Consider the following 15,215-nt stretch of genomic DNA (forward strand, 5'->3'; position numbering starts at 1 on the left):
AGGAGGCTACCACCAGGACACTGGACATTGGAAGGCCAGGGTAAATAGATCCTCGGGGTCCGGGGAGACAGGGGTCTAGGACACAGAGCCTGCCAAGCACCAATTTTGTAAAGTTCAGTTTTAATGAGGAGAAATGACCTGAGGAAAATCCAACTGGGCCTCCTCTCCTATGGATCCAAATTGTTCCAATTGAAAGGGGAAAAAAGGGTGGCTTCAAAGCACCCCAACTTTAAGTTTTTTAGTAGTCTGAGGCCCTTCTTTTCAGCTGTTGCTGGTTGTTTGCTGTCGTTCCTTTATAAAACTCTTCCCAGTTTTTGAGGATAGAGGTTGTGGTTGGCCCCATTACAAGCATCTTTTGCTCAGATTGGAGCACCATGAACTGAAATACTGCAGTATTTTAGGGAGGGAGACCCGGAGACTTAGGGGGTACGAACAATGAGGCCAGGTGCTGGTGGATCACATGGTTACAGCTGCATGTGGACAAGCACAATTAAGGCAGTTTTACTGTGAAACAACAAATACAGCAAAATCACAATGCCTGCCTGTGCTCTTATCTATAGGAACATTGTGGGATAGGAGTAGGATGTGGCTGAAATGGTGCAGCCCTATCCACTTAGCTTGATTCTCAACCCACAGTAGCTCCAAACCACACTGGAAAATGGGAGAAGCTTATTTCTTAAATAAAAGGTGGCATGTTTTGAAGAATCTCCTGGCAATTTAATTGTTATATAAGTTATTTGGATTTTTAATAAAGGAAGTTTCAACCTGAATTTTATAGATAAAGGGTTTTTGTTTCTCTCTCTCTCAAGCCCATTTTCCCTATTGACAAATTTTGACCCAGGTCAGAGTAGCATAATCTATGATGCCTGTGTCCAAATTAAATGATTCAGAATCAGAATCTCACGTGTAAATAGAAATCTCACAGGGTGTAAAAGATACCATCATAAAGTAAAGCTAAACAAAATATCAGTATCCGTTTTATCAAATACCTTATAGGTCGAAGGTTAAACAATGTTGGAAGCACAGATGAACATGCAGTTGTGCCAGGAATCATGGTGATGTTAAGAAAATGTTTTCTTTTCATTCTTTTTCTTGTCGATGGGAAAATATCTATCAGAAAGTAGAAAAGAAGGGAGGTGAGGGCTGGGCTTGGGGAAACAGTTGTCAGGATGAGTGGTGGATATGGGCATCCCGTTTATTCTCACTCAACCCACGAGAAGGTCACACACAAGCCATGTCTAGAAGGAAGGTGGGAAAGTGTGAGGCAGGTAAAGGAAGGCTGACCTCAGCCGAGCAAAGGGCAGAGAGGACTTGGCCACCGATGGCAGCTTAGCAAAGAGCAGGTGGAATCAGAGTGAGGCGTAACGGTCAACTGGAATGTATCTGACCCACAGGCCTTGCCTTTTCCTCATCCTATTTGAAAAATGTTGCCTGAAGTCTGTTTAGAAAGTGTACTGGGGAATTCCTTACTCTTGGTTCGTGTGGGGCACAGAGGCAGCCATGTGTGTCACATTTCAAGGCAGGTGGACCAACTCTAGGGGCAGCGCAAGCTGCGTTCAGGCACGTTTTCTGAGAAAGCGCAGTGTCCTCTGTGTCACAGGAGCGTCGGCTGTGACCACCTAGTGTGGGCTGTGAGGGAGAAAGCAGGTTCCAGAAGGTCGTTCTGTGGCTCTTTTCTTACTCCTAAGTCTTGGGGAGACACTGTTTGCCCTGAGGCTGATGGATAAGCTCCATTCGTTTCAATGGAAATGTTCAACCCTAGTTGAATGGGAGACACAGGAAAAATGAACATAAAATGTAAAGGTTCAAGTTGGAAAGCCAATGATGCAGTTCTAGCCTTTGTGGAAAGATCCATAGGCCTGTTTCTGAGATGTTGCATGTTCACAGTGCTTCCGTTTCCAAAGCAAATCAGGCTGCTGTGTGAAGCCACTGGTGCCGATCCTCACGAGTCACTGAGATCAGAGACACAAGTGCACGTCCGCCACTGTGCACTAAGCGCACGTCCATGCCTGTGCGCTAACTCGCTTCTCAGAGCACTGGCTCACGGGCGGTCTCTGGTGTATTCATCACCAAGGGGTAAACCTCACTGAACTAACTCAAAGGGGAGAGCTTCTCAAAATGCATAGTGCGTACATATAACTGGGAGAGCTTGAGAAAGACAGAAATCCCTAAGCGCCAATCCCAAAGAGGCTGCCTCAGTTGGCCAGCTGTGGAGCCCGAGAATCTGCATCTTACTAAAGCTCTCCCAGTTCGTTCTGACACATGTGGTCTGAGAATCCCATGTTGAGAAATACCACTGGAACGGTGCATTTAAAAACAGTTCCTCAGAAGCCTACTGTCTGTTTAGGTTTACAGTTGACAGGATGATGCAAATGTATAAAAATCTCTCTATAAATACATCCTCAAGTGGCCTGAGTTGATAGTGAACCGTTTTGCAGTGTGTGTCTTAGTGAATAACGCCAGTATTGGCTCAGTTGAGTGGAACACGCACAAACTCATTAAATCTCAAGTGTGTGTTTCAGGTGTTGGCGAGGTCACATTTCTCCTTCAGCTTAGATCATGTAGAGGAACATCAGCAGCGGCCGGCCTGGGTGTTGTCCGCGCCGCCTCTCTGGCTTGGTGGTGCATCCCTCCTCTCCCTTAGCTGCCTCGCCTTGGACTTGCGTCTTGGCTATGACAAACACGCAGGGGACTGCGCAGCCGGAGTAATGGGGCGGGGCCTAAGAGTCCAGGTGCTTATGTAGTGGATGCTGCCCTTTTTTGTGGCCAAACACCGCGTCCACTTCTCCCATCTCAGCAGCACTGGTCCCTGCAGCTTGATGGATTGGGAAATCATTTGTAGCAACCATGGGGATACTCAGGAGAAGAACACTGAGAACATTGCACCTCCCAGGTTCTGGGCCTTGGTGGACACACACACACACACACACACACCCGTGAACGCACACTTCCGTGTACATGCATCTCACACACACACAGTCTTGAGCTCACTGGTAATCTCCACCTTAGAATTCACCATTGTCAGCTTGGAGAAAACAACATGCTTTTCTGGAGAATAAAGGCCTCAGTGAATTTGTCCCCAAATTTTATGTCTCTCATGACTTTGAGGGGATTTTTTGTTGTTGTTTTAGCCTTATGCCAAAGGGGAAGGACGAAATACTGGGCGTGGCCTGCTCAGAGTGAAAGCTCACATTTTCGTGATTCTCTGCTGATTCATCACACACTGAGGTTTCCTATTAAATACCGTTCCTGACTCTATTTTGTAATGACTGTAAGTGGAACAAATGGAAGTCACCCTCAAAATAAGGACTGCCAGGAGAATAGGGGGTGGCAACTTTAACTGCCCCACCACCTTGGGAAGTGGCGTTGGTTTTTTTCTATTTTGATGGTGCTGCTTGGAGGCAAGCTGATGGACTGACACTGGTGGAGCATTTTGCTTTTCACAGGGTGCTCTGACCAGGAGGCAGTCAGGGAAAGTACTCATTCCATTCCTTCCATCATGAGAAGCTAAAGCCCGGGAGGTGGAGGGTGCCTGCCCTGGCTGGGGAGTGGCTTCCTGAGCCCGGCCCGGGCCTGCTCTGCTGCAAAGCCACACCACAGTGATGGCCTCGTGGGCCTCTGCTGCCTTTGTTTGTTTGATTTAATTTCTTCTTCTTCTTCTTCTTTTTTTTTTTTTTTTTGAGATGTAGTCTTGCTTTGTTGCCAGGCTGGAGTGCAGTGGTGCTATCATGCCTCATTGCAAGCTCCACCTCCTGGGTTCAAGCGATTCTCCTGCCTTAGCGTCCCGAGCCGCTGGGACTACAGACACCTGCCACTACGCCTGGCTAATTTTTGTATTTTTAGTAGAGACAGGGTTTCACCATGTTGGCCAGGATGGTCTCGATCTTTTGACCTGGTGATCCGCCCGCCTCGGCCTCCCAAAGTGCTGGGATTGCAGGCGTGAGCCACTGCACCTGGCCTGTTTTTGATTTAATTTTCGATTGACACATGACAATATACAGGGTACTGTGTGATGTTTCAACACGTTTACATCGTTTAATGATCGAATCAGGGTAATTAGTGTATCTATCATCTCACACTTGCCATTTCTTTGTGATAAGAACAGTCAGAATTCATTCTTCTAGCTATTTTGAAATATACATTACATTATTGTTAACTATAGTCATTTGCAATGTGTATGAACCTAGGGGACATGATGGTAAGTGAAATAAGACAGACGCAGAAAGACAAATACTGCGTGATCCCACTCATATGTGGAATCTTAAAAAAAAATATTCATCTCCTGGAGACAGAAAATAGAACGGTGGTTTCCAGAGGCGGGGGTGGGGGCAGAGGTAGGCAGGGTGAAGAGAGGTTGGTCAATGGGTACAAAGTTACGGTTAGACAGGAGAAATAAGTTGGGAGACTTTTAAAATTCAAACCCTCCCTTTCTTCCTTTATTCTTTTGTGTTTCCCTTGAACTCACTCTCTAAAAATAAAATTTTCCTCTTATAATGACATTTTTGAATATCACTCTGTGTATAATTTATATCACTCATTGCCAATCCTTTTGACAAAGTTGTATGTTTCTGTGGCGTTCTTCTTGGAAATTTGTACCTGAAAGATTGTCTTCTTTGAATAACTGATCTATTTCCTTTTATCAGATAAGATTTATGTTCTTCTTGTCTTGCAGAAAGCTTAGAGCTACATTTAATATTCAACCATGACCTTTGTATTATGTTTCTTCTCCTTCTATGAGGTTTTATGTTCTGCATTTTAGCCTTATTTTATATGCACCTTTTCCAAAAACCAAAGATTTTGGAAACAGGTATTTTGCGTAAGCATTTTTTTCTCTCAGTTTAAATTGCTGTGATGTGAAAACATCAAATGCCCTAAACAAGCTGTAAGATTGTTACATTCAATTAGGTCGAACATTGTAGAGTAAATGTTGTTATGGAGGAAATTTAATGTGTAAAATCACACTGTAAACAATACCAGACTCATGACAAAGGGTGATGAAATAAAATCAGTCCTCAAGGGAAGCCGAGAAGTTCAACGGAAGAATGCTAAGGCTTCATTTTGGTTGTGGAGAATCACTAAGCAAGTCCTATAAAATACGTGGGAAAAGATCATGTTTGCTCTACACAGCAAAACAGGCTGAGCCACAGGGTTGCTGGGATTTGTTCCAACTGCAGGCTCTCGGCCCACCGGGCTGCCTTCCTCACCTCCTCATGGTCAGGTGGCACGTGTGTGGTCTCAGATGAACTGATTCCATTCTGAGCCTCATTTCCCTAATCTGGAGAATGGGATCATAGTACCCACCTCAATGGGCAATGTGGACAATTAAAGTGATTTGTGAGAAGGGATTAGCACAATGCCTGGCACAATTTTCCTTCAAACTTGAATTCTTCTACCTTGTAAAAAATACAAAGCCTTGTATGTTCTGTTTCATGATAAATACTGTGCAGAGCCATGTGTTAGTTTTTTTTAAAGTTTTGCTGGAGTGTGTCACATACACAGAAAAGCATCTAAGGCAAGTGTGTAGCTGCCTGGATTTTGACAGTGAACACTCGTGTACTAGCATTTAGGTTAAGAAACAGCCTCAGAAACCCTCCTCCTGTCACCTCCTAGTCAGTTTCCCATCCTAGGAAGGTTCCCACTATCCTGACTTTTAACACCATTGGTTTCTTTTGCCTTTTTTTTTTTTTTTTTTTTTAAGAGTCAGCGTGTTGCTCTGTTGCCCAGGCTGGAGGGCAGTGGTGTGATTATGACTCACTGATACCTCTGACTCCTGGGTTCAAATGATCCTTCTATCTCAGCCTCCAAAGTAGCTAGGACACACCACCACAACCAGCTAATTTTTAAATTTATTGTAGAGATGGGGTCTTGCTATGTTGTCTAGGCTAGTGTTTTGCCTATTTTTGTACTTTACCTAAATGGAGTCATACGGTATGTACCCTTTTGTGTCTGGCCTCTTTCACTCAATATGTTTGCAGGATTCATCCATGATGTGTGGGTAGCAACAGTTTGTTGTTAGTTCCTGTAGCTGTATAGATGTCCAATGTATAATACCAAAATTTATTTATGAATTGTACTGTTTATAGAAATTTGGGTTTCCTGTTTGAATACTTTATGAATAAAGCTGCTATGAACATTCTTACACATCTTTGGTAAACATACACCCATTTCTATTGGATATATACCTAGAGATGTAATTGCATATTGATCAGTGTAATCACCAAATCCTTGTTGCCCACTGCAAAGATAAAATCAGTTCACTGAGACAGCAGGATTGCAGTAGAGAACAAGTTTAATAAACACAGCTAGCCAAGCAGAGCAGGAGTTTATTACTTTATTACTCAAATCAGCCTCTCTGAGAACTCAAAGGCTAGGTAGGGGTTTTATGGCTAATTTGGTGAACGGCAGGCTAAGGAAAGGGTGCTGCTGATTGGTTGAGGATGAAATCAGAGGGGTGTGGAAAATGGTCCTGGTGCACTGAGTCCACCTCCAGGCGGGGTCCACAGGACTGGTTGAGTCATGAGTCACGGGTCAGGTGCAGTCATTCATTTGCCTGCCAGAATGCAGAAGTCTGAAAAACATCTCAGAATAACGATCTTAGACAAAATAATAGTAGTGTTATCTATAGGAACAATTGGAGAAGTCATCAATCCTGTGATCTCTGGCCACATGACTCCTAAGAGGCAAGGAATTATAGAAAAGCAAGCCAGAGAACATTTAAGCCTTCCTTTTAGCAGAATTCACACTCCTCCCGTAATCGTAACATTGTGACCCTCCATTCATTTTACAAAGGCAGTTTCGGTCCCTGAGCAGGGAGGGAGTTCGTTTCAGGGAGGGACTGTTACCATCTTTGTTTTAAAGGTAACAAAGGCAATTAGCTTGTGAGAATAGAAGCAAGATGGAGTCCCTTAGGTTAAATTTCTCTCACTGTTACAAATGTTGCAAAGGCAGTTTCATCAGCTTTAGTAAATCCTATTAGTTTTCCAAAGTGGCTGTGCCAATTTATACTCCCAGTATAGTGTGGGAGTTCCTCTTTATCGTCATCAATCCTTGGTATTTTATCTCTTTTTCATATTGGCTTTTTCACTTGTATTAGCAAGGGCTCTCCAGAGAAACAGAACCAATAGAATCTGTATAGATATATGGAAAGAGACTTACGACGAGGGACTAACCCATGTGATCCTGGAGACTGAGAAGCGCAGGATCTGCTGTCTGTAACCTGGAAATGTGGGAGAGCTGGTGTCGTTCCTGTCTAAACTCAAAGGCCTGAGAAACGGAAGCCAATGGTATCGGTCCTGGTCCAAGCCCAAAGGCCCAAGAACCAGGTACATCAATGTCCAATGTCCCAGGGTAGGAGACAGATGTCCTTTTTGCCAGGGTCACTCTCTCTGATGCCTTTCTGTTCTATTCCTACCCTCAAAAGATTGGCCAATGCCACCCACATCAGGGAGGCTGCGTCTTTACTCAGCCAGATGGTTCCAATGCTAATCTCTCCCAGAAATACCCTCAGCACACCCCAGAAATAGTATTTCACCTGCCACCTGTATATCACTCAGCCCAGTCAAGTGGACACAGAAAATTCACTGTCACACATCACATCACAGTGTAGCGATGCCTCAGTATGCTTTTAATTTGTACTTTCCAGATGACTATTGCATTTTTAGTATTACCTTATATTGTTTAGAAAATAAGATACAATATAACACACAAAGCAACATGTAACATATAAAGCAAAAGCCAATAAAAATATATAAACAGAACTTGGTAAAGCACAAATATAATGAATGATTTTAAATATTTTCATGTAATAATTTAGTAGATCTAGTAAACTAATCAAAGATGAAGAGGATCTTACATTCATAATTTCATATAATAATACATATAAAATTTACATCCTACAAATATAGAATCTATAATATTTTGTCCTTTGTACTTTATGAAATTTATAAAATTCAATTAGGTTCTTGATGATGAAAACATTTCAGATAGTTCAGGAAAGCAGAGATTTTAGAGCCATCAGTCTCTGATCAGAATCCAAAAAATAGATAAATAAATTGTATAGAGACCCAAGCTGAACTATTTAATATTAGGGCGCACTCTCATAAAGTGTCCTAAGGCAAAGGAGAAGTCAAGGCTGAAATTACAAGTTATAGAAATAGCAGTTCAAACTAGGAGACCTCGTAGCAAATTTATCACATCCAGGTAAAGTTGTATTTAGAGGAAACAGCTTCAAATACCTTCTTTATTATAGAAGAAAATGAAAACTACAAGTTAGAAGTCATGGTAAGAAACTCAAAGAAAATGACAAACCAAACCAAAAGGACTTATGAAAGCAAAGTAATGGGGATATAGGAGCTCATATTGATGCAGCAGACACAGGGGCTGCCAAATGTTACTGAAATTCAGGATTAAGGTTAAAAGGATAAGAAATGAGCTCATATTAATGAAGCAGACGCAGGGGCTGCCAAATGTTACTGAAATTCAGGATTAAGGTTAAAAGGATAAGAAATGCCTAGATTCTAACCCTGGACATGATGAGGAGTCTAAAACAAGTGTATCGATTCTCCAGTTGTGTCGTCTCCTTTGCTGTAAGATATGAACAACAACAGCAATAACAGCAGCAGTACAGCTGTGCCCAGCATGACAACGTTTTAGTCACCGATGCCTCGCATACAGGACAGCAGCCCCATGACATTATAATACCACATTTCTATTCCTTTTCTACATTTGGGTGTGTTTAGATGCACGAATACTTACCGTTGTGTTACAGCTGCCTACAGTACTCAGTACAGTAACGTGCAGGTTTGTTGCCTGGGAGAAATAGGCTACAATGTGCAGCCTCACTGTGTGGTGGGCTACATTATCTAGGTTTGTGTGAGTATACTCCCTACTGTTCACACAGCAGCAACGTCACCTACATTTCTCAGAATGTATCCCCATTAGTAAGTGATGTGACTGCACCTAAGATGCTATCAGTGGTCACAGTAAAGTTTAAAATGTAACATGTTGTAATGCAACTTAAGCAGTGCATGCAGTATCTAGGAGGCCTATATAGGGAGTCTGTTATATATATGCAATGATGCCAACCTCAGGCTACTAAAAATGCGAAACTGATGGGCTGTGAAGGGAGTGGATGATCTGTTTGTCAGCAAGGCATGTGCACCGTATGTGTAAATATCCTGAAGAAAGTACCTCAAGTGTCTATCATGCAGCCAACAGACAGTATCTGCAGGAGCCTTCACAAACCAAGAAGAGGGAAATTGGATTCTTTCCATTTACAGACATTTTCAGACTCTTCCTTTCTTTTTTCAGACAGAGTCTTGCTCTGTCGCCCAGGCTGGAGTGCAGTGGCACAATCGCAGCTCACTGCAACCTCTGCCTCCCCGGTTCAAGCAATTCTCCTGCCTCAGCCTCCCGAGTAGCTGAGATTACAGGTGCCCATTACCACGCCGAGCTTATTTTTAGTAGAGATGGGGTTTCACTGTGTGGCCAGGCTGGTCTTGAACTCCTGACCTCAAGATCCACCCACCTTGGCCTCCCAAAGTGGTGGGATTACAAGTGTGAACCACTGCACCTGGCCTGTCAGACTTTTTCTGAACCATCTGGGGAAGTCACAGTATTGATATTGACCATGAATTTATGAGAAACTGACCATGAATTTATGAGAAAATAGTAGATATTTAAAAATAGTTGATTTTTAGTTGGTAACAAAAGACTGAAGTCTTTAATGCAGTCTAGTTCCTTGAAATCTGATAATGCTGATAAGTCAGTTTCCGGAACCAAATTTACCCACTTGACTCATCCTAACAAGAAATCAAATATCCTTGTTATAAGAGGAGATTATCAAAACAAAACAAAAACAGACAGCACGGATGGGCTGCCTCGTGTTGTATAGGATTAATATTAGGGCGCACTCTCATAAAGTGTCCTAAGGCAAAGGAGAAGTCAAGGCTGAAATTACAAGTTATAGAAATAGCAGTTCAAACTAGGAGACCTCGTAGCAAATTTATCACATAGAGAGACCCAGGAGCCATCTCTCAGGGGCCACTGTCCCTGGTCAGGCACACAGACGGGAAAGGAGGAGGGACCCAGCTGGCGTCTGGTTGGAGCAGCACCCGGGACACAGCATGGCAGCCGGCCAGTTCTCAGCCCTGGGCAAGAATCCACAAGAGGCAAAGGCATTTTCTGTGCTGTGCCCCAGCCAGAAGTTCCAATGCCGGGATGTGGAAGCACCTTCTAAAACTTGCCTTTGTCTTGCTCCAGATGCAGGCACCACGCACGACGCTGACGAGCACGGTCTCTGAGTCCCGTGCTGGCAGGACTTTATGGCCAAGGTGCCTCGCGCCACCCACCACATGTGGTAGTGGCAGTCATTTGTGGAACACTCAGACACCCAAATAAAGGGGCAGGCATCCTAAACTGGTGCAGCTTTACCGTCCTGGGAGGCCTCACCCACTTCTCAAAAGAATGTGCTGTTTGCTAACTTCAGTACTGAAATACCGGAGTTGTGTTACCTGAGGGTTTTCCAGCTGTTTTTCAGGTGAGCGTACTGTGAGCTAAGCAGGCTCTAGACCCGTATCTGCCATCCACCGGCTGGGTGGCTGTGGGAGCAGCTCTTTTCTTCTCCGGATTCCCCCACCTTCTATGAAGGTTACTGAGCACCTGAACTCCAAGTGAGCACTGCGGGGGCTGGCCTCCTGATATTCTCGGAGACCCTCGTTCCCCTCCCCAGTGTCCACGCGGCACATACCGTGTTGCAGAGGCCACCTGACCTTCCAAGAGGACATGAACGGCAGGAAGTGATGTCCAATCACGTTGGACAGGCTGTGCCTGCGGCCGGCAGGACTTCCTGGTCCTGGCATTTCAGGTGAATGACGCTTGTCCGCGGTTGAAGATGAAGCTTCCCCAGGTCCCTTTAAGGACTGCCTGGGCATCCCTCCCTTTCTGCTTTCAGCCCCCAGGTGTGCAGCCTGCCAGGCTCTCGCCTCCGGTTTCACACGCCCTCGCACCTGCCTGGGCGAAGGCACTTGGGGCACTCATGCACACCCCACCCTTAGGGGAGGAGGTTATGCCCAGCGGGTGGTCCATAGAAGGAAGCTTCCTCGTCTCCCTGCTGGTCTAGTAGAGTGGAGCCACCGGAGACAATGCTCCCTGTTTGGGGATGGAGGGGTGGGGACTTAGGGGTAAGGGGAAGCTGAGAAGAGATTACACAGAGGAGATGATATGAGGCAAATCTTCAGAGGTGGAAGCTTTAGGGGGAAAGTGGTAGCGATTGGAGTCAGAGGCAGCAGTGCCATGGAAAGTCCGGGCTGCAAGAGCCTGCTAAGAGTTACGTTCTCCAGGGCAGGGCAAAGGGAGGGTGCCCAAGGGACAGAGGAGGCAGTGGCCGCCAGCCTGGGGTCCCAGGAGTTCCCCGGCACCTGTTCCTCCTCCTCACCCCTGGCCCACCCCTGCAGCTCCTCACCAGGTTCAGACGTCCTGGCTCCGGTCCTCCCACCTCATCTGTGCACCTTGCCCGTCCTTTCGCTTCCTCTGTGCGCACTGAAGCCCTACCAGCTGGTGAGGAGTCCCTGTGTTTGGAGGCGGGGTTTGGCTTCTTACACCCTCATCCTGCGCTGTGTCCAGGCTGCTCGGGTCTCTGTGCTTAACGCAATTCCAAATGGAAGAATGGGAGGAGGAGGCACGGTTCTCAGGAATTGCAGGCCTCAGGGGCACAGTTTGAGCTCCAAGTCTTTATTTCTTGGTTATCATTAAGAATTCGTTGTATATTAGAATTCTGAACAGGCCTGGTGGAGTGGCTCAGGATTATAATCCCAGCAATTTGAGGGGCCGAGGCCAGAGGATTGTTTGAGGCCAGCAGTTTGAGGCCAGGCTGAGCAGCGTAACGAGATCCCATCTCTACAAACAACAACAAACTATTATTAAAAAAATAAAAATAAATTTTAGAAAATTCAGAATGACCAACACTTCCATTCAGGGTTCTAACTATTGATACAAAGAAACATATGTATTTTTTTTCTTTTAAGCCCATGATGTGAGACAGTCATGTTCCGGGCAGTTGCGAGGCATCTCCACCACAGCACCTCTCCTCACCCTCCCGTCTCCAAGTGAAAGCCAGGCTGTGGGTACTGGCCTGTTGACAAGAGAACATGGAAAATGGAAAGGATGTGACTTTAAGGACTCTTTGGACACAGTAGAGTGTGTCTAAATTTCTCAATAAAAGGCATATTTTATAAGCAGAATATAAATATTCAACATCCTGGCCTTGGACCCGCGACTGCGTTCCTGTGGCGGGAGGCAGCCAGCAGCTCAGGGGCCTGTGCAGCCCTTCCCCGCTTCCTCCAGGGGATCCTGCCCGCCCCCCGCTGCCCTGCCCACCACATTATTTATAGGACATGTCTCTTGCTTTCTGTGGAAAACTGTTCCACTTAGCTTCCTGCAGGGATATTCTGGGACTGGGAACCTTGGTTTTTTATTTTTCCTTTCTCTACCTTGTGTAACAGCTCTAATTCCCAGTTCTCTTGGATTTTCTCTTCTCTCCTGCTGCTCTTCGGGCTGAGAAACAGGAATTCTCTTTTACTGTTTTGTTTCCATTTTCTGAGACCTGTCAGTAGCTAGAGCACAAACTTGTTTTTCTCCGCGACATTCTTATTTTAGATACTAAGCATGAAGTGTCTGAGCGGCAAGAACATTTTTGTTTGCTTGCGTTGTATAATCAGGGAATTCAGGAGGGTCTGGCAGGAGGGAAGGCAGCACGGAGTTTCAGAGCCAGGATTCTACCTCCGTGCCATGATCCACAAAGGAATGCGTGATAGAATTTGGAAAATCACTGCATTTAGATGCAAATACCTAGTGAACTCTAGGCCGCTAAAACTTCTCAACCACTCAGGCCATGGCTGATTCACGTGGAGTTCCTGCATAACAAAATTCAGGTAGAAATGATCTACGAGAAATAAGTACCAACACCTCCTGTTGGAGATGGGAAATTGGGTGAGCTGTTCTTACCCGGCCAGGATCTCGGCTTTCTTACCTGGCTAGAGGTGGGGAGGGGAAATGCACTTGATACCTAAGCACCCTTAGAGGCTTCCCTTGCTACTACCTGGGTGGGAGTGTTTTTCTCTATGGCCACTAGATGTCCCAGGAGCACCCACTTTTTGGCTGAGCTGTCTAAGACACCTGGGGCTCCATCCTGTCGTCCTTGGGATCTGCTGACGTGAGGAAGACAATGTTTGGGTTTTGATTCTGTATGATTCTGGGGCTGCTGTCTCAGCCACTGAGACTCAGACAAGAATTTTAAGACACCAAAACAATCCCTTAGCTTTCTTGATGGCTGTTTGAAACCAACAGAACCATTCACATTTTCAGGAATGGATTCTTGTTAATGCCATGAAGTAGGAATTTACAAGGGGTTTTCCAAACATCAGTGAACTCACAAAGGAAGTGTTATTAGGGGGTGTCTATGTGCTTGAGGCATAGAGAGTCTGTAAAAATGAGAGAACCACAGCAGCCTCTCTGTCCTTGGCCTGACAGGCTCCTGGGTAGCTCTACCCTGCGGGGACACTCTGAAGAACAGGCATCCTGTGCTAAGGGCCACCGTGAACCATGGGGAGGGCAGCATGGAGGAGGAGGTGAAGAAGCCCACAAAGAGGGGTCAGGTCAAGGACACCATGAGAGATCCTTCGTCTGCCACTTCTAAGGCCAGAAGCCCGGAGTTCCCATCACTCCCCACAGCAACCATGCAGTGTGAGACCGCTGGTTCATTTAGCCAGGAAAAGGGGAGAAAAGAGGATGCAAGAAGACATGAGGATATTTCATATTAGCATCAGTGGTTCAAGCGATCTGGAAAGTATGTTAACAACAGGCTTTATGGATGGAAGGAGTCAACACATTCCTCTATGAAAAGTCCTCTAAAATGGTAGAGCTCATGGTTACAATAGAAAGATTGGATGACGGGCACCCCTCAGAATGTCAGAGATGTCGAAACAGTTGAATAGAGGAAGTTAGTCAGTTTGTATCAAATGAATAAATAGGAAAAGTTAAAACTAGAAGTGATGAAGGAATAGAACACAGTGCCCAGAACAGCCTCAGTGAATATCTACTATATGTCCGCTTTAAAGTGCGTTAGGTCCCATTTAGAGATTCTTTGGAAGTTCTGGAAAGGGGTGGACAGACAAAGCTCACACATCTGGTTAACGACGTAGATCTGCATTTCAGCTTTTCAAGTCGCAAAAGAATACACTTACCTTAGACTTGTTATTCCATTTCCATACAAGACATGTGATGGGGTTACGTGCTCACCTCACATGCCCCCATGGCCCTCTGTCCTTCTGTCCTAAATGTCACTGTCAATTATATATGTTTGACTGTTTCTTCTCTTCTGCAGTGTAAGTTCTGTGTTGTGTGAATTGCCTGCTGCCGTGTCCACAGAGCCCAGCACAGTGTCTGGCACATAGGCGAGAATATATATGCATGGATGTATCTTGAGTGGATGGAAGGAATGGCTTCTTTGGACAGCCCTGCCTTCTTAACTGTGAATACGTGGTACTTAGAATGAGAAGACTCTCTCTTTTGGTGGCTTTGTTTTTTGGAGAGGAATGACAAAAAGACAAGTACCTTGCTGTGTGTGTCTGATGAGATTTCCAAGCTGATCTGGCCACAGGTCCAATTCTGCTCCTCACATCGTCCTGCACATAAAATGAGCGTGGCCTTCCCTATCCTTGACAGGGGAAGGGGAAATGGAACTTCTTAATCTAGGCCACTTCTCGGCCTGTGGCGCTTGGCACTCCCACTGCAGCTGTCGGTCCTTTTGGCAAAGTCCTGAACTTTCCCCTCTATCTGCAGAGGGGCCTCTTCAGTTCACTTCTAGTGAAGTGGTTTCTGATGCTATTAGATGGAACCCCTCAGGGAAGCCAGCGTTGACAGGGCATCTTCTGAGTCCTGTGACTGCATCCATATGGGACTGGGTGATGAGGGATGTTCTGCATGAATGTCTTATGACCAAAGGCACTGAAAGGACTGGTGCAGGGTTGGGAATTCGATTTACCTTGTTGGGGCATAAACTCTACTTCTTTGTTTTCTCTCCACCCTACGCCTATCCCCAACCTCCAACCATCGTGAGAAGTGTTACTTCCTGAAGACGGGCAAGCCTGGCCTGTTGGAATTGCCACACCATATATATGTGTGAGCTCCTCTCTTGTCTCTGAGCACCTTGACCCTAA

At 45.4% G+C, this 15,215-nt stretch overlaps 1 protein-coding gene and 2 long non-coding RNA genes across 13 annotated transcripts in view; 2 read left to right on the forward strand and 1 right to left on the reverse strand.

Moving 5' to 3' along the window:
- The window catches only part of SPATA13 (spermatogenesis associated 13), a 327,141-nt gene that overhangs the window by 52,588 nt on the left and 259,338 nt on the right, over positions 1–15,215 (forward strand). The window lies entirely within an intron of this gene.
- LOC141408948 (uncharacterized) lies at positions 6,306–11,540 on the reverse strand. Of its 2 annotated transcripts, none has more exons than XR_012426758.1 (3): positions 11,462–11,540; positions 10,748–11,148; positions 6,306–6,550 (listed from the first exon to the last, which is right to left on the reverse strand). It is a non-coding gene; the product is annotated as an uncharacterized lncRNA (long non-coding RNA). The 2 variants fall into 2 exon arrangements; XR_012426757.1 differs by having other exon boundaries at positions 6,306–6,568.
- Positions 10,764–12,160, forward strand: LOC141408950 (uncharacterized). Its single transcript, XR_012426762.1, has 3 exons — positions 10,764–10,864; positions 11,454–11,556; positions 12,024–12,160. It is a non-coding gene; the product is annotated as an uncharacterized lncRNA (long non-coding RNA).

Source organism: Macaca fascicularis, chromosome 17, assembly GCF_037993035.2.
Source record: "Macaca fascicularis isolate 582-1 chromosome 17, T2T-MFA8v1.1".
Taxonomy (NCBI): domain Eukaryota; kingdom Metazoa; phylum Chordata; class Mammalia; order Primates; family Cercopithecidae; genus Macaca; species Macaca fascicularis.